The following is a 20,394-nucleotide window of genomic DNA, read 5'->3' on the forward strand; positions in this document are numbered from 1 at the left end:
GGAAGCGAGGAGCGAGAAAGGAGAGAGGAGAGAGAGAGGCGAATGACGTTGACCTCAAACGAGGCGCCTGCCAGTTGGACGGCGCAGGAAGGGAGGACGCGACGCCGCGCGCCGCGACGCTGACGCACCGTGTATATTTGGCTAAGGCCCGCCACGTCCGATCCTAGTAGTTTCTTTCCGCGATGGGTAATCTCGAATCGCTGCTACACTATCGCGCACAGACGGAATAGAAGATGGACCAATCGCGCGACGTGGCCCCGCTCGTCGCTCTGTCGATGGGGGGGCCCTGAAAAGCCCCCATACTGTTTTAGTGGCATGCAACATCTTCCCAGCTACTATGTATTTAAGCGTATTTAACCGCCACGCCAACGGAGTCATTTAACTCTTTCGCCCCGGGGCGAGATGGTTGATCGACTTTAGAAAACCATGATTTAATAATACAATTACATTTTTGTCAATTTTATGTTACATTTTTACAAGTTACAATCTTTATCAGTCGATTTTAATGGTAAATAGTTCTTTTCTATCGATCGTGCTACACTCGCGTTTAAACGGTGAATGAGAGATATCAAATTATGAAGATGTAAGAAAAAATTGATAATACTGTTGTAGTAAGCATTGAACTTATCTAAATTATTATTATAAAAAGAGACGATTTATTTTCATTTAATTTCTGTTCATGCTAATCGACTTGGAGAATTGTTATTTTGCAGCGGTATTCAGTTTATCCATAGCTGTCGTTCCGGTCGGAATTAATTTAATAATACAATCTAGTATGCGAGATTAAGTAGGAAAAACAATACGATATATATAAAAATAAAAATAGGGGTTCAACTTACAGTTACGTTATTTCCAGCAAATACCTCACTTACAAATAAGCATCGTGAATTAGACAGGGATAGTTATTTTACCTCGCAAAAAGATCCGAAAGGAAGTATAATTTGTACACTCGCAATACTAGCTTTAATAGAATTTATAATGACGCGATTCACGTCAGCGGCGACCAGGAATAGAATTTAAAATGACATGAATTCACGTCAGCGGTCGCGAATGTGTTAATCGGATCTCTCTCTCTTCCTCTCTCTCTCTCTCCCTCTCTCTCTCCCTCTTTCTCTTTCTCTTTCCAAGCACGCTCGAAGTTCCGTCGTTCCTAAACGTTCGAAAGTTTCGACGACGACCGCCTAAATCAGAGACTGTGCCTGCGGACGCAGCCGGCGAATTGTTTTGCGGCTGTCGCAGACACAATTCTAACGGATGCGATTTTCTTATGGTATCGGTGAACGAAATTCGCCGGGTCGCCGAACAAAGTCGAGCGAATGTGAAACGCGGAGGAAAAACCATCGACCAGAAGAAGGGAGCGAGCGAGGGCGGAAGAAAGAAAAAGAGCGAGAGAGGGGAGGTAAGAGAGAGAAAGAGATATGGGAAGAAAAAGAGTGTAAAAGAGAGAGACGAAAAAGGCAAGAAAGACAGAAAGAGAATAAGAGAGAAAGATATAGGAAGAAAGAAAAAAATAATAGAGAAAAATAGAAGTAGAAGGAAAGAATGTATGAGAGAGTTATATGGGAAGAAAGAAAGAAAGTAAAATAGATTAATTGTTCTCTTAGAGAGAGAAACAAAATCAGAGAAATAGCAAGAAAATAAGAAAGATAGAAAAAGTATGAAAGAGAGAGGGATATAGGAAGAAATAAAGAGAGTAATAGAGAAAAATAGAGGGGAAAGAAAGAGAGTAAGAAAAATGGAAAACTAGAGGACAAAGAATGAAAGTAATAGAGAGAAATAGAGGAAGAAAAAAATTGAGGACGAAGAAAGAGAAAGACAGGGGAATAAAGAGAAATAAAGAGGCCGTCTCGAGCGAAAGTTCGGGGTAGATATTCGAGCCGAAGAAGTCGAGGGGTTGGTGGGCTACGCGGGATCCGTTGTACGCAGAAGAAACACTGTCGACTACCGACGCACAGCGCGGCGCTTCGAGAATTTATGTACGGGTCCCATTCGGCGCATCCGGCCGGTGCCGGGCTTAGAAAAAGTCGGACCCGCGCGAGAGAGGACCACGGCATTACATTGTACCGTAGCCGCCGTCGCCGTCGCCCGTCGCCGGTAAGCCGAAAACAGATTTCCTTTTTCTCCGTATGGAAATGAGGACCGGCGCGCGCGTCGCCGCTTCTTTCGCTAACCGTATTTTATTCGACGGTCTGGCTTTAACCGCGCGTCATATTTCCCTGCGCGATCGTTGCCTCTTCGGAAACGGTGAAAACGATTTCGAAAAATTTCCTGGAATTTTACCTGGAATCGACGGTAAACAGTCCGCCGCGAGGGACACCGTAACTCGACGACGGCGAGAGTCGCAGAAAAAGCCGTGAAACTCGATCCGGTGTCGAGCAAAGACCCGCGGCCAACGCAACGTTGTTGTGCGTGATCGATGTTTACGAATTTTGTTGCGTTCCCACGTAGAAGTCACCTTCACGGTTCCTTAGAGCGGATTTATTTAGGACGTGGTCTCGAAGCGTTTGATTTGAAAACTAGAAGTTACTTTTGCAGCAGACGAATGTATAATGTGAATGGTAATGGTAATGTATAATATAATTTGATGTATCTTTTATCTGCGTCCCAATGTTTTTCCATGAGACATTTTATTTTTATAAAAGATATCGGTAACAAGAGTAACGAAGTGCATCAAAAGAGGCAGACGGATGTTGTTGTCGTATGCCACGAAACATTAAGTGTATTTATCATAATTTAAATCATACGTCCGATGAAATAGAAGAAGTCGCGAGTCAATTTGCTGAATTTGCTTACCTGGAAATGCAAAGACGTCACGTGGCGAGGCTAATAAAGATCCGATGAGAGTGCAGCTTCTTTCATCGGATGCTTATCTCATTTAAGGAAAAACACGTGAAATAAATGGGACGCCATTAACGGCAATAACAATATCTTGTCGCTGCTATTTGTTTAAATATCAATTCTTATTAATCGTTTTTTTTATTCATATTTAGTCATTCAAGTTTAAATGTATTTCAAGATATTTTCGTATATACTTCTGAATGACAATATTATATTACTCATCAATATATTTCTCTACTACTGTATCACACAATTAATATAATTCCCAATTATTATATACTAATTAATATAGTTATACATACTAAGTAATATATTTCTGAGTTATTTGATTATTGATTAATATATTACTCAATTATTAGATTATCAATTAATGTATCACTATCGCATCGCTAAGTACCATACCATTAAGCATAATACATTACGTTAAAAATGAAATATCTCCAAGCTGAACAATATCAGACACTGACGGCATCCGAAAGTATTTTAATGGAAAATTGATTTTTCATTTGCTTTGCCCCGTGCACATCTTCGCTTAGACATGATCTGCCCCCCTCCCGGCCCGGTTCCTTTCATTTCCCGGAGACGTCGAGTGTTCTTCAAAGGACGAAACCGGCCGCGACGTCGTCGCCACACCCCCTTCCGCCCTCCCGGGGCGCGTATCGCGCGGAAATACGTTCCGTCCCGTGTTTGGATAATATTCCAGATGAAAGTGGAAATTCGAAAATCATTCCGAGTGCACCGCAAATAATATCTCGGAAGGATATCATTTGCGGGGAGGTGGGGGGTGGGATTGCTGTCGCCGCGAGCCAACATCACGCACGAAAATCAATTCCGCGGCGCTGCCGAAAGAGATTAGACGGCTCGTCGACGGTGGAGACGCAACATCTTATTCGTCGCGATGATCTTTAAAGTTGACTGTCTCTCGCATGCAAAATCGACGCAATGACAGGTCGTCGATTTCGGTTCAGTTATACGGCCACACTCTTCAATTTCTCCGTATACGTGCAAACACAGGCGACAGAGACGAATCAAGGCGATCGCGCGTCGAGATCGCAGCGTTCGCAGAGGAATAAGTCACGCGAGGAGCGGGGACGAACGACGCAAGCGTCTACCGAGTGGTAACTATTTTATTGTATTTTATACTGTGTATTGTATAGTTATTTTTATATAATTATAACTAAGGGAGTAAGTTTAATTTAAAAAATTAATTTTTAGTTATACTTATTTTTCTCTTGTTTCCAATTAAATTGGCATTTTCGATTAGTGGTTCCAAGTTGAATTGTGTATTTGAATTAATAGTAGTTTTATTAATATGAATTGCTACTACTGTTATTATGCAATTAAAATAATTCAATTATTAAAATTTCAAGTTAATAAATACTTTTTAGATATATTTCCAAATTATATACTTTATCAAGCCAGTTAAGGCGTCGCGCAGCGGTGCGGGACGTCCGTCGCTCTATCCACTCCCCGCGTGACTTATTCTCCTGCGAACGCCGTTCGAGTCGCGAATCTCGCGGCGAAAGAATGTCGAAGTTGGGTTAACACTCACCGTGAGAGGTCTGTGTCCGGGGTCACGTACGGCCGCAGCTTCAACAGCTCCTCCTCTACGCCGACTTTGTTGCCGCTTCCTTCGATATTGCATACAGCGTCCGTTCCAATTGTGTCGGGAATGCGATTGTACTCGGCATCGTTGTCGTCGATATCATCGACTTCCATTACTGCGCACACGAGAAGAACAGATTGTTTTTCAGTTTTCGTTCGTCGTGACCGTTCGGTCAACGGTTCCGCGAAATCGTCGTTTTTCCCCGTCGACGAACACGTGTACGAGCGACGCGAATCGACGACAATCCAACAATTTATTCGTCGAAATCGATGCTTCGCGTAAAAATGCATCTCTCGGACTTATGAAAATCGTGTAATCAATTTTCTAGGATTGTTAAACTGTGATACGTACAGTAACTCGCAAAAGTGACCACACACTTTTGAAATCAATTGCTGCTTTTTTAAAAGCACGTGAATACTTTTGCCGGCTACTGTACATATAGCCGGGCGGATTAATCGTCCTCTAAATTGATTTTTCTAACTAAATGAAACAAAATTAAATAAAAAAACTAAATAAAACGATAATAGTCCGATTAATAATCATTTATAAAATCGGATCGAATGACTCGAATTTCTTTTTAAACGACAGACATTTTGTGTTCGGTTATAGAAGCGAAAAGATCCGAGATTCGTCTGTTATTTTAAATAATAGCGAAATTAAAACATTTACACTTTAGACTAAATTATTATAATTTAATATAATTATTATAACCTCTATCAGCAGTAAAGAAACTCAAGTGATTCAGTCCAATTATAGAAAAATGATTGCGTGGAAACGCAATCTAAATAAATTTATAAAATAAAGCGCACGGAACAGAGTTTTGCGTGGCACTGTACGCTCGCTTATAACGGACTATTTTCTCGTCGTAAAATAGGATAGAGGTAGACAGGGCAATGGTAGGAACGTTCTTATCCCTGGGCAACTATGCGAGCGCGTAAATGAAAAGCGTTCCGGTCGAGCTCCGTTTTATTGCGTGCGCAACCGTCAAGAAAATTACCCGGTTCGGTTCCACAATATTTTATCATGTACATCTAACGTTATAATGTATTGATGAATAGGCACAGTTTAGTGTCGCCGCGATGGTTCGTAAATCACGAAACGCTCTCCTTCGATTAGTCACAGTATCAATGGAAGAACTAAATCGGCAACGCCGTTGCGTATACAACGTACAGGGTTTCCATTTATCTCGGAACTGAACTATTGCAGAGACTTTCCAGATGGAACCACGGCGAGGACTCTAAATGTTTATTTCAAACAACAGACTGAAGTGCGTTTTGTCACTTTTAGTTATCTGCGGCACCGCGTACATTATTCTCCTAATAATTGTTGTCATTAGAAGAGGAATTAAAAATTTAGACAGACGTGAGCAGCGTGACACATTGGCTATTTTTTAGTATTATTATTATTATACTATAAACGAATTAATTTTTAAATTATTCTATTCACTCGAGGGATAACTCTGAGGCACTGGTAAAATTGTTCCATCACGCCCTGAGATAATTTTTATACCAGCGAAGGTTACATTTAAAAAATTGTTAAATAATAAAATTGTTGCAAGAATCGATTTAATAAAAGTGCGCTTTGTTATACGAAATGGAAATACTACGAGCCAGAAAAATGATTTCAGATTCCCAGTTACGATGGCCTCTAGCGCGAAGGGTTAAATCATGATAAAAGATAGAAATAGATAATTGAATTGTTTAAAAAGGTATCGATACCGCCGGCGCGCACAGTGTGTCAATGGATGAAGGACCGCGTGATTAGTGTACGTCGGCCGGTTTTATCTCGTCGATCGCAGGATCGCTCTGTTACAGTCGCGAGAGGAATTCCGCGCGTCCGCAGCGCCTCGGGAGAAAAAGGCACCTCCGAGCGAGAGACTAGCGTAACCGTAACGGCTCGCGACAAGAGCAAGGAGAAGGAATTCTCAAAGGAGAAGGTACCAGGGATAACCGGAGGTTTTAAACGAAGCGGTTCCTGCTTCTCTAAGTCTGCCAGCAGCCGCGCCTATGCTTCTTCTATTTTCCTCGACGGCTCTCATATCGCGGCTAACGCGTCCCTCCTCCCTCGTCTCCTCCTTCATCCTCCTCCTCCTCCTCCTCCTCCTACCCATCCGCCGGCTTTGTCCGCGGCTCTAGCCAGCCGACGCGCGGAAAAACGCGGCGGATTTTCGACGAGGCAGAAACTTATATCGCGAGCGGAGTGCGCGGCTGGAAGACGAGACGAGCAATAAAAAGAAAGGAAGGAAGAGAAGCGGAAGGAATAGGCGACACTCGGCTTTCTTGCCTCTAACCTTCCAGCGAGCGCCGTCGCAGTCTCGTTAACGGAATAATTTCGGCGGGGGAGTCACGTGCTCTTAGTTCTGAGATATTATTGGTCCTCGGAGCTTCGATCGCTGGGGTGCTTCTTTATTAGTTTGCGTTTTGGATAAGCATTTTCCGTGGGTCTGATTTTGATAGTAGATTATGCTATACTGTACTTTACTGTGCTATATTATATTATAATATACTGTACTGTACTGTCATGCTAAGCTATACTAAGATATACTGTTCAGTGCTATACTATATTATATTATACTATACTGTACTATACTATGCCATGCTTCTTATACTATATTATATTATAATATACTGTACTGTACTATGTTGTGCTATACTGTACTGCACTATGCTATGCCACACTATGCTATACTCTATTAAATTATATGATAATGTACTATGCTTCTTATACTATATTATACTGTATTATATTTTACTGTACTGTATTGTGCTATACTGTACTGCACTATGCAATGCCAAACAATGCTACACTATATTAAATTATACGATAATGGTACTATGATTCCCATACTATATTATACCATACTATACTGTGCTGTCCTATGCTGCGTTTTTTCTCGAAGCCCGCAGACTCCGCCGCGAGTTCTAATCCCATTCCGTTTCGGCGCAATGGAATCGAGTCCTGCCGTGCACCCCTCACCCGTCTCCAGGCACCCCCCAAGACGCCATGAAAATTATCTTCGTCGCGCCGGTGAAACGATAATTTATAAAATAAAAAAAAAGAAGCTCTCGTAGACTAGAGAGCGGTCTCCCTCGAGACATTTTTCCCAGCATTCTTAGCCGGCATTTGCCGAGGGGGTGGGCGACTGGGGTGCGGTAAGAGAGAGCGAGAAGAAGACAGACAGAGAGATATATAGCGACCATGGCAAATTTTTATGAAATAGAAGTATTGCTAATTTTTTTCACAAGTGCATTTATTGGCAACATTTATCGTTGCATCAGGACGTTGACACTATTACAGAAATTTTATGTTATCATATTATTACTGTTTATAATACTGTAACTTATTAATCCTTTGCACTCGAAGCCATTTTAAGCTTAGATCCAAAATTGTTATTTTGACCAGCTGTAGTATAGTACTTAGGATAATTTGCTATATGAGATTGAGTCTTGTGACTCGCAAAACTGTTACGCTTTTAACAGAAGGGTCTTTAATAATGTCAACATTATTCTGTTAAATATATAACAATTTTCAGGGTTAAAATTATTTAAAACGTTTATAAAGTTTTTTCAACAGATGTAGGACCTTTTTTATTTTGAATAAAGGTTCGCTCTTGAGGAATATAATATTTAAAACTGTAGATAGATAGATAGATATAGAGATAAGGATATAGATAGATAGGTAGATACAGAGAGAGAGAAATTGAGAGAGAGAGAGAGAGAGAAGCAATGCCGGCCACTCCTGCGGCGCACGAGCCGCGGAAGTAAGAAGAAGCGAAAAGGGAGACAGCAAGAGGGAGGGAGAGAGAAAGAGAGGAGGCATAGACGCGCGTCTAAAGCGGCGAGGAAGCTAGGAGCGGGGAAACTAGGGTCTCGAGAGGGAGAGAGGACACGGCGAGAAAGAAAGCAACATATCGATCTCGCGAGGAGACTTCCGTCTGTCCGATTCTAGTCTCTCTTTTATCGCGACGCTCGATCGGATCGACCGTTCCGCTGGCAAGCCCTTCTATCTGGAACAAGCGGGGCCACCCCCCCCCCCCCCCCCCGTGCTCTGGCCGAGGGAGACCACCCTTTCTCGGCGCGACCGGCCTACCGCACACAGCCCCCTCTATCGGCCTGTGCCGGCAGAATGGGGGGCGCGCGCGCGCGCGCGGGTGGGAGGAGGCCGGCTCCAGAAACTCATTTGAATCACGTGCAACGACGAGTCAAGTGCAGCCGTACTACGCGTTATGCCGTCGTATATACGCTACTACGTACTCGCTAACGATTTCCTCTCCGGCTTTCTCTCTCTCTCTCTCTCTCTCTACCCCTCTCTCTTTCGCCCGCTAGGCCGTTTCTCCCCCATTTTTCGCCGAGCCTTCTTTCATCCCTACCAGCCCCCGCGCGCCGCCGCCGCCGCCGTTGCCTCCGCCGCGGCGGTGGTCGTCGGCCTTCATCTCTCGGCGCTCGCATTTCTGGATATTTATTGATTCCGATGGCCCGTAACCATGTCGCCGGAGAGCGACACACACGTCCCCGATGGCCCGCGCCACTCGCGATCCTCGATTCAACCTCTTTCCCTCCTACCTACCTACCTACCTACCTACCCCCCCGTTTCCTCTCGGAGAAACCGCCCCCGCGAGCGAACGCCTCTCCGTATCTCTCTGTGTGTATGTCCGCCGGGTGCGACCGAGGAAAGAACAAAGAAAACGACCAGAACAAGAGAGAGAGAGAGAGAGAGAGAGAGAGAGAGCAAGAGAGAGGGAGAGATTTCTCTGTTCCAGCGAAAGATCGTAATGGATACCAGGATCGGACGGCAAACGGCGACGAGCGCGATTACGAGGGGTGCCCCGGTTGCCACTACTGGGATGAAGATGGTGGCACGGAGGATGAGGGAAGGAGGATAGATACCGGGGCAGAGAGTGAGAAATGGAAGGAACGGAACAACGGAGATGGATGGACGGCTGAGTAAGAGAGAGAGAGAGAGAGAGAGAGAGAAGACGGCGCGAGATACAGGAGGCGGACGAGAGAGAACGAGGAAGAGAGGCAGATAGAGGAGAGGGAAATAAGAGAGGGAAAGAGAAAGAGAGAGTGTGGAGAGAGCAGAGGGGCGTGGCAAGATGAATGATCGCAAGACGCGGGAGTATTGATCCCGGGGACTGTACTCTGACTGTTTCTCTCTTTCTCTCTATATCACCCTCTCTCTCTCTCTCTCTCGCTCCGCTCTCTTTCTCTCTCTTTGGCGCGCGCGTTCTCTCTCTTCGGCATATATACGCGTAAACCTCCCCCTGTTCCCGCCCTCTTCCATCGTTCCTCCGTGGTCATTCTCTATCTCCCTTTCCTTCTCTCTCTCTCTCTCTGCCTCCCCGTCGGGAGCTTCGCACCCCTGTACCGGGTGGCGCGCCGGTTGGATTCAGGGTCATGCGTGTGCACCCCTTTCGCCTGCGTCGGTTCCTTCCTTCCTGCCTTCCTTCCTCCCGTTTTCGGAGGGAGAGCCTGCTCCCGTCGCGTCTGGATCGAAGTCGAAGAACCCGAGGAGAGCGAGAGAGAGAGAGAGAGAGAGAGAGATCCTTCTCTCGCACCGATACACACGAACGGTCGCCCGCCGACCAGTTCCTCCGGCTCGCAAAGGATCAACGACATTTTCGCCGGCTCGGGCCGGTCCTACTACCCCCCGTCGCCAAGTTACCACGCTCTAGCCGCGCTCGAGGGATCCTGATCTTTTCGCCGAGGCGAGGACGAATCTTTTCTTCTCTCCCTCTCTCTCTCTCTCTTTCTTTCTTTCTTTCTCTATGGTTCTGCGTGCGTATACGTGTCTGTGTGCCCTTTCTCTTCTCCGCGCCTTTACCGTTTTCCACGCTCCTAATTTCTCCCCTAGAAAGCCCAGCCGCGGCCCCGCCGATGCGAGAATCATTCCGATACAATTACAGCGGCACAGTTCGAATCAAGTTCCACCGTTGTTCCCGACACCGTGAAAACCTGCATGTGGATCCGGTATCGGGCCAATGAGCCGGTCGACCGGCACCGGGAAACCGAACCTCGTTGCCAATCGTTAACCCACCGCGCGCTAAACTATTTTTTTCTATTTTGTTAGTAACAGCTCGAGGCTATTTGAAGTGTTCCATTTACCTTAAAGTTGTCTCCTGCTCGTATTAGCCTATTTACGGCCCGTAAATGTATATTATTTTAATTAAATTCGCCTAAAATACTGCATCACTTATATACAATCAAATTATATTTTTATAAGTCAGTGGAAACATTATCAGGCTTTACAGTAAACCAGATTTATTTACCGTAAACAAATATCGACGATCAACCCTTTGCACTCGAGTGGCGCCAATGAAAATTGTTATATCATTTTCAAAATAATTTTAACATTATTAAAGACCTTTCTATTTAAAAAGCTGCCGAAAGCATAACAAATTTACGACTCACGAAACTTAATTTCACATGTATAGATTGTAATAAATCATACAGAATGGGAATACAGCTGGTCAAGATAGTTATTTTGGATCTAGGTTTAAAATGGCTTCGAGTGCGAAGTGGTGAAAGTTCTTCCGTTGATAACTCGACAAGTCATTCCTCGACGGTTACCGTGAACCTAGTGTCAAATACGTCCGCCAAAGATGAGCCGACAGCCGCAGCCAAGGGTTAATCGGCTGAAGGAAGAACGCATAATTGGCAGCGGAAGATTGGTGCTAGCATCCGTGTCCCGATCGGAAATAGAACAGTCGAGGTTTGTTCGAACCGTTCTTAAATTGACGACGCTAATTTCGATCGCGGGAATGGAAAGGACTCGATCCGGTCGCGGCGACATCAATGATTCGGGAGGCTTGAATTGGCGAGGGGTGCGCGCTGCCGGTGTAGGGCAGAGGGCCCGAAATATCGCGGAATCGTGGAATCGTCGCGCTGGTCGATTAACGCGAGCACTGGGTTCCGCGCGCGGCGCTATTAATAACCGAAGCACGGCGCGGCGAGGCGCGCGCGCGCGCGCTGGAAGCGGGCGCGGCAGACGTGACAAGTCCCGCGAAAAGTAATTACTAGCCTCTTGTCCCGCGCTTAATACGACGGAACGGTCGTCTGAAATAACATTCCGGGCGTACCGGTTGACACGTCTGAAAAAACTCGCGGGGTTTAAAACGTCGTTGTTTCACGGTCGTTACCCGTCCGGCGACCTGTCCACGGAGAACTTCTGCAACACCTCGCAACGACGACTTCTAATTACTCGGCCGGGTTGGTGGCCCGCGGACACGGAGCCGGCCTCTGCGCCAGCAGAGGCGAAAAAACCGCCGGTCTGCCCCCCCCCCCCCCCCCCCCCCCCCTTTTTTGCTCGGTTTCGCGGCGATCGCGATTCATCGTCGAGCATCGAAAATCAACGCGGCGCGCGCCGAGAGCCGCGGATCTGCCCGAATCTTCCCGAATCGGCCCGAACCGGCTTGCATCGGCCCAGTACCGCGACCGAGGACTCCGGCAACGTATTTGACGTAATTAGCAGCAATTTCTGTACACCGAGGGTCGAAGAGGCGTGTAATCATTGGCGGCGAGCGTGTTCGCAGCCTTCCGTTAACCAGCGGACTACTCGTGGAACAAGATGGGTGAGAGCCCTGTTGTGCACAATGTATCGTAATAACAGGTGGCGCGTCGCGAGTCGCAACTGACGTAATGATAGGCTAACGAGCCTCGAGACCGATCGGAAAGGGAAAGCTCTTGCTGTTCGTTAGAAAATTTCTACGGGGGCGACACGTTGTGTTTGTTTTGACGGCGAGTCCAACCCGCGGGGGGCGAGCACAGTGGGGCGTTTCAGGCGAAAGCTCGGACCGAGGTCGATTTCAAGAATGTCGCGTGAGGCGTCAAATTTCTATTGTACGAGGTGGTTGACCCTTTGAAACTGTTAGCTATTTTAACTGCAAATCTTAAATAACTTTGCCGGTTTATGACGTTTCTATTTTATGTAACAGAGTGTATTTCATGCAAGCGAAATTGATCCTTGTGGCATTCTACAAAGGATTAAGATCACGATACGACAAAGGATCGCTACTAGATTCGTCCGAATGTCAGTTCTGCAGCTATTAAACCAGACCAGCGTGCACTCGATCTCTCGACGGTCTCCGTGGCATATAAACCTTCGACGATGGACCCCAGCGATTCATATATTTCCTATATAATTAATATATTTTAGCGACCCGCCGGCCATCGGCACATAGCACCGAGGACGACGGCCGCGCAGATGCCCGACAGATGGTTTACGACAGGAGCAGCGGTAAAGCTATTTTTCAGGAAACCGTGCTAACGCGAGCCATTAGTATCGCGGACGGGAACCATCTTTTTTCCTTCTTTAGAATCTTCCGTTTTCGGCCTCGATGGCAAACGCTCTTTTCGGAAGAATGAATTGTTAATTCTGAATTAATCTCAGCGTTAGTGTTATACTTTTGCTATTATAGTGCTAATACAGTATTATATTTTTGCTATTATAGTGCTACATTTTTGCTATTATAGTGTTATACTTTTGCTATACAGAAGCACTATTACAGTATTATATTTTTGCCATTACACTATAATACTTCCACTATTATACTATTACATTTTCGCTCTCATACTATCACACTCTGCTACAATATCCCTACTCCTCGCCCAAAGATCCGCGATCAACAAATCGACAAATTCAATCAGATCAACGTTAGTCAGATTTCGGCCATTAAATCAAAGTTCTCGGACGTTCCGAACCCTGATCGGTCAGTGGTTTCTCTATACCCTTGTCGATCGATGCCCCCGCGAATGGAAATGATCGGGGGCTCGGCCGTCGGCGAACAACGACTGCAGTCGACTGGATACCGTGTAAGGTAAACGACGAGCTTCGGGCCGCTTATGATTTCTAATTCATGCGCCGTGTAAAGTGAGCCCCGATAGGGCGCAGAGGGGTCGGCCAGCCGACCGAGTCGCGGATTTCTCGCCGCCTACTCAAACCCGTCAACGGCGAGCATCCATCGGAGGCGCTATGCACACGGGAAAAAGTTTGCTAAGTGGGTTACCCGACGAATTATTCAGACTTCGATTCCTGATTAATCCCTTCGTGTTATCGACGTCGGTTATAGCCGTGGCAGCCGCCGCCGAGTCAACCCGGTCTTATTAGCGCCGGCTATACAGCCCGTGACATGATCCGACAACCATCGGGTACACATTTAACCCTTTCCAGTCGTGCGTCTATTCCGAGCAGTTAACATCGTTCATTTATTTCGGTGAATTTTGGATCTAATTGAAACATGTTATTGCGTCACGTGTATTCAAACATTTCGTTTTTTTCTTGTTAATTTTTGCTTATTACGTATTACTGCATGCAAAATTAATTCTAAAGGGTTATTAGCTATAAACAATAATACAGAGTGTATACTAAATTGATAAAGAAACTGTTTGGTACAGAAAGTAAAGAGTACTTTGAGAGGAGAACAATCAGCGATGATAAAAGTCCCCATGAAATTTCAAATTTGTTTAAATTTCAATTTTTTTAGTTTACATCGTCCTGGCTACGGAAGATGTATTTCGCGCGTCAAATTATCGAGACAGGAATTGCGAGCTGTTTGAAGTATTTCTTCGCCGGCGATATGACTCGATTTGAAAGAGAAAAGACAGAGAGGAAATGTGTGGGCATGAGAAACGCCGCGTGCGATATTAGGTTACGTGTAAATATTTAGCGCGTACGTGCAAAGTGATAGATCGAGCACACCGGCCATTATATGCTTATACCTCAAATTTTCATTCATGAAAGATTTATACGTCACCTGGCGTGTTGTCTAGCAAGCGCACGGGGCGCTCGAAGTTATATTTAGTTAACACTTTGTATAAACCTTGTTCATAATCGGAGTGTAACGTCTTGCCTATTTATACTCCTAGTTGTGGTCGAAATCGTTGCGACCAATCTCATTGTCATTCGACACGTTGCCATTCAATTCTAATTTATCCGCTCACACGATTATTAACGATTGTTAACTATTATTAACTATTGCCGCATCATTGTTGCGATGTTAAGGATGTGCTTCTTTTTTAGAAATTATTATTTTTTTAAATTACTTACTATTTAAGCGAATTCTGAGATAATTTTTCCTATCAAGGATTTCTTTCGTTATTTAATTATTTTAACGAAAACGATGAAACAGCGTTTTCAAATTCTTCATATTTAAATTTCATTGCTTTAGACTCTTCATACTTTTGATTTCTCAATTATTATAGATACAAAGCCGTCTCCATTAAAAATTGTTAAATATATATTAAGGCTACTACAAAAATCGTGAAAAATTCAAATAAACTGAATCTTGTAATTCCTACGTGACAATAATTATTATTAGCTACTGTTAGACCTCCGTAAGTTTAACTTCAACACCATTGCCTCCGTTTGAATAAAAAATTCGTCCAATTTACGATAACGAGTCTTCAACGCTCCGTTTCAGCAATGCAAGATCGAATCTTTCGCGCGAAGTCGATAAACATAGATTTCGTTCGCAAGATCGTTTATCGTATCAAAGGTGTAAAAAGATATTTTCAGGTGGCATCGCGCGACTCGGCTCGATGGGAGGCCGAGGAACACGTATTATGGTTGTTCCAGGCACGGCCTGCTCCGCGCGCCGCACGTAGAAGCCTTTCCATGCTTCGATTGCGTACAACACGTGTCAGCGCGGCGTCCTAACCAATTGGGAAGACTGGAAGGCTTTTCTGCACCTGTGACAGGGTGAACAACTGTCGTGATCGCTCCTCCTCCCCCCTCCCTTCCCCCGGTACACGTGTATATCTGTGAAATTGGTTGCTTCGTAACGGTGTAATACACGGGTTTCGGTAACGCTACACGTACTGCAGTGCTTCTTAGCCAGCGCCGGAGTTTAGCCGGCTTCCACATTATCCCAATTGCAACGCACGATGCAAACACACGATCCAGCCATCGGAAAGCGTCGTACGCGCGCAGCTGTTACAAAATTCACCGGGGCGAATTCTTCGATTCTTGCGTTCTCGGACATCTTCGAGAAAAAACGATATTCGGATATCGAATATTATACGTTTCTTCTATCGTTATTTATTTATTTTTGTTATGTCAATTATTTCGTTGCGATAATCGCTGGACGAAGTCAGATTAGCAGATCGGTTTCGGGTAAAATTTCTGTATTTTATCACGAATTTGACTAGAATTGAAATTTAACCCTTTGCACCCCTTTCAGGGGACATCGTGACTCTGGTACAAGAGTTATATATATAACTTTCCTAGTAAAGAATTTAAACAAAAAAATTCGTCAGTTAAACGAGCCAATAGCGACACCTGACCGCATCTAGATCCAGACATAACCTCACACCGAAAGGGAATTTTTCGTACAAAAAAACGCGCGTTCGATTTAATTAGACCGATTGAAGGTCTAACCTGCCGGCAGTTGATTCGCGGACGATATATCGTCGGTCGGACGATGACGTCAACCGCCGTCAATTTCCCACGATTCCCGATGCATATATTCCTCGCCGATCGGGTAATCGAATTTCCGCGGTGACGTCTACGCGGTGCCCGAGAATATTGGTCGAAAGACACAGCGCCGCGGTTCTATTCGTAGATATACCGCTGTTCGATGAATATTTATGTGTAGTCCGTTTCGGAGCGCAACGGGCCGCGGCCGATATAAGACAGATGGGACAATGATACGCGGGAGCGTCATACCCGGCGCAATTACAAAACGGTCATTTCCCGGGGGGCCGCGTTCAGATAACGCGGCCATTAACGGCCGCGCGTCACCCGCGCGAAACAATGAACGCGAATTATGTATTTCTGTTCCGGAAGGACGCCGGTGAAAGAATCGCTGTTGTCTATGGATTCGAAAGTGCCTACTTTTTTATTTAATCATTTATTTATCTGTATATCTATCTATATATTTATTTATTTATCTATCTATTTATTTTAGTTCTCTATCTAATGATTTATTTATCTATCTATCTATCTATCTATCTATCTATCTATCTATCTATCTATCTATCTATCTATCTATCTATCTATTTGTTTTAGTTATCTATCTAATTATTTATTTATTTATTTATCTATCTAACTATCTATCTATCTATATTATAATTTATATTTATTTAACATTTGTGCCCCAACATATAACTTATTATTAAATTAGCTATATTATAGCTACATCAAACTATCCATTGTCACGGCGTTTTATTATATCTCTGATTTCGAACTAATTTCATTCGATTTCGTTTTACTTAAAACGCGTGTCCTCGATTTAAGATTAAAAACGACGAAATAAATGTAATTAAAAAGAAACGTTTTCAGTCTAGTTTGATAGCATAAGATATCTCGCTGAGAAGAAAACTATCGGGATCGTAAAATAAGTCGAACGTAAGTCAGGTTATGTTCGGCGAACGCGTTGAAACGTCGACGTCACGGCCGCGGATACCGGCGACGCGCGCGTTCGGACCACCTATGATAATTTATAGGCGGTACCAGAAATAACCGTCAGGTTTCCGTTTACGTCGCGGTGTAATTACGGCCTCGCCGATAGAACGACGAGCCTGTTACACTGAAATCGGCGCTCCGGGCAAACGGGAGGGGGGATACACGGATAAACAATCGGAGCGACGAAAATGTATTACATTGCTGCGCGGGCGGTGATCGGTCGGTGATCCGGCGGCGGACCTTACGAACGCGGTTGAACGCCGCGATTCAACTTTGCAAGAAAGCCCGACGCGCTCTAAAACCGAACGTTTGTTATTTTATAAGAGCAACGAGAACTGGACGGCATTGAGGCATTCCGCCGTTTTCATTGCACCGGTAATGGCTCCTACTTCTCTGCACTCCTCCACAGGCCGTAGCCTGATCCGTTAACCCTTTTGCGGTCCGCTATAGATCTCGCGGACTATACTGTAGGTCGCTTGGTACCGTTTATTTTGTCCAATCCTTAATTTGGATGATTTTATTACGAAAGGTATTTTACTTCTATTCATTATTATCGTTCCAGTTAAATAACATTAAATATTAATTAAAATAATAATAATAATAAAAATAATAATAAGAGTTGATGTACAGTGTGTCGCAAAAGTGACTCCGAATCGAGGACCAAAGGGTTTCTGAGATCATTTGAAGCAACTTTTTCCTTAAATATTAATTAAAATAATAATAATAATAATAATAATAGTTGATGTACAGTGTGTCGCAAAAGTGACTCCGAATCGAGGGTCAAAGGGTTTCTGAGATCATTTGAAGCAACTTTTTCCTTCGCGAGAATTATCTCCGAGGCTTCGTCAAAGAGTTATTAAGGAAAAAACCGTGACCAATGAGAGACGAGCTGTTCTGCCGGGAGGCGACCGAGCCAATCAGCGGCTCCGAGCTACGATCGCTCGCTTTTTTTATTTCACTTGACGCAACCGAATCCAAGATATACCGTCGTCTTCGACGCGGCGAATCGCGTAATTTCGTACGGCTTCGGTTCAGCTATTTGTTTTCAATTTGAAGGGGCCGCGTAAAAATTATTCAGCGGGGAACAATGGAGGCCGGAAACGGCGGAGAAGAAGTTTGCTGCGCAATGGATTCAATATAAAAGTCGGGATAAACGCGGGACGACGCATCCGCTAACTCGGCGAACGGGACAAAAAAAATGAGGAGAAAGAAAAAGAGAAGGGGATGAGAGAGAGAGAGAGAGAGAGAGAGAGAGAGAGAGAGAAGAGGGAAAAGATTCTCGAGAACCTTTGAAATTTCAGCCGCAACAGTTTCCCTCTCGTGTTCAGCGGGACCGCAATTAGCTCGAATTTATTCGCGAAACAAGTTTCCCATCATCGAGCCCTGTGACCACGAAAGATTTCACAGCGGCTCTGCTTTCGGCCTCCTCGAAACTTTTCTTTTTTTTTTTTCTCCCCCGTCCAAGTTGCCCGCGAAACCAAAAAAGCGAAGCGGCAGGGGCGGCGAGGGGATGGGGAGGGAAAAGAAACGAGCGAAACGAGAGGGTGCGTTTTTCCGCGCAGCTATACGCAATTAGAGGGTCGCGCCGAGAGATTCTTATACGGTGCCCGCGCTTTCCGGGGAACTATCGCCAAGTTGCTCGCGCTGTGGCAGCTATTCTCGAAGATGGACGCTAAGTTATAGGGTCATCGTTACCGAGCTGCGATATTAATAACCGTACTATTAACGATCGGTTCGATCATTTCGATTTTATAACTGTTGAAGTTATAAATAAAGTTATAAAGATTTCTGGAGTTATAATTATTTAATTTATAAATATTTCATTATAAATGTTCATCTAATATTTATAAATACTTATCTAGCATTTATAAAAATTTATCTAGCATTTATAAATATGTTTCTAATATTTATGAATATTTATTTAGTATTTATAAATACTTATCCAGTATTTATATATCTTCATCTAATATTTATAAATATTTATCTGGCATTTATAAATATTTATCTAGCATTTATAAATATTTATCTAGCATTTATAAATATTTTTCTAATATTTATAAATATTTACTTAGCATTGATAAATATTTATCTGGCATTTACAAATATTTATCTAGCATTTATAAATATTTTTCTAATATTTATAAATATGTTTCTGACACTTATAGATACCTATCTAATGTCTATAAATATTATTCAATATTTATTGTACTCGTCAGTTATTAGAGACACCCGAGCACATTTTAAGCAACTTTTTCCTTTACAAAAATTTAAGGCTCATAAGATCGTTTTAAAAGTGATCGCTCAAGTTTGCTCTCCACTATATATCAACATTTTGCAAAATAATTTCAGCCCACAAGATGACATAAAACATTTAACGTTTTAACACTTAGCCAACCAAATGAAAAAATCTCACCGTTTTAAATTAAATCGTTCGAGAATGTTAATGACGCGTAACGCGGCCACGAAACCGTCAATCATATAAATTCATCCAGATGTACTTAGTAACAATATCGAAGATGATTGACGGGCACCGTGAACTTAAAATGTCAAAGTGAACGCCTCGTCGACATCCCGGCACATATTTAACCAACGGAACAAATTCGGCCCATAGCGGACTAAAAATACCGAAATAGATACCGATACGCGGCGCCCGCGCCGCTAAAAATACCGAAACAAATATCGACACGTGACGTCCGTGTCCCGGTAAAAATATCGAATCGCGGCACCACCGTGGTGAACACGTCTTATTTTATAGTTCCATCGGTTCGATGTTAACGAACGAAAAACGGTGCCGAGTGTCGCATTCGACTCGTGATAACATTACCGTGCCCCGGGTACCATGAAAATAAAGGTACGACAATGCTGTATTGTCGGAAATGACCCGGCACCGCTGGCCAACTGTTAATACAGATAAAAATACATGTATATGCATATAGCTATTTATATACGTATCGATATGACGTCATCGCGGAATTTCCGGTTTCTATAAAGCCGTGAACTGTACACCGAAATACACCGGCGTGAGGTCGTGACGGTATCGGTCTCCGCGTGTGACAATCGAAAAGTCGAAATTCTTGAGGCTGCACGCCGGTAGACAGCGGACAATGTGAGAAAGAGAGAGAAAGAGAGAGAGAGAGAGAGAGAGAGGGACCGAGACGAGAGTACAGTGAGAGCAACTGTCGATAGAGAGGCTCTGAAATGGACACGTACCATTAGGCAGATTCTTCGATACGGCCTATCGTCGATTGATAAAAGGAGTCGGACGAGAGGTGGAAAAGCGCGAACCTCCGAGATAGATCAATAACAAACCATTACGGTCCCTCTCTCTCTCTCTCTCTCTCTCTCTCTCTCTGTATCTCCGTCTCTGCCTCGTTCCCTCTCTCCGTCCGCCGTCGCGGAGGCTTCAAAGAGAGGCCGTAGAGAGGAGGACTCTACTTCGGGTCGTGAATTCTTCACCGTTGAATCAATTCTTTGCTAATTACCGTTGTCTCGCGTGGAAAGAAAGAGGGGGGCGGAGGGGGGGGGGGGGGGGGGGGGGGGGGGGGGGGGGG

The 20,394-nt window shown here is 44.2% G+C and overlaps 1 long non-coding RNA gene across 3 annotated transcripts in view; it reads right to left on the minus strand.

The window, feature by feature from the left end:
* LOC144473504 (uncharacterized) overlaps window positions 1-20,394 on the minus strand; it is a 95,862-nt gene that overhangs the window by 63,156 nt on the left and 12,312 nt on the right. For all 3 annotated transcript variants that reach the window (XR_013494597.1, XR_013494599.1, XR_013494598.1), the window contains exon 2: window positions 4,391-4,559. This is a non-coding gene — a long non-coding RNA (uncharacterized LOC144473504). The remainder of the gene's footprint in view (window positions 1-4,390; window positions 4,560-20,394) is intronic.

This window comes from Augochlora pura, chromosome 7 (assembly GCF_028453695.1).
Source record: "Augochlora pura isolate Apur16 chromosome 7, APUR_v2.2.1, whole genome shotgun sequence".
NCBI classification, from domain to species: Eukaryota; Metazoa; Arthropoda; class Insecta; order Hymenoptera; family Halictidae; genus Augochlora; species Augochlora pura.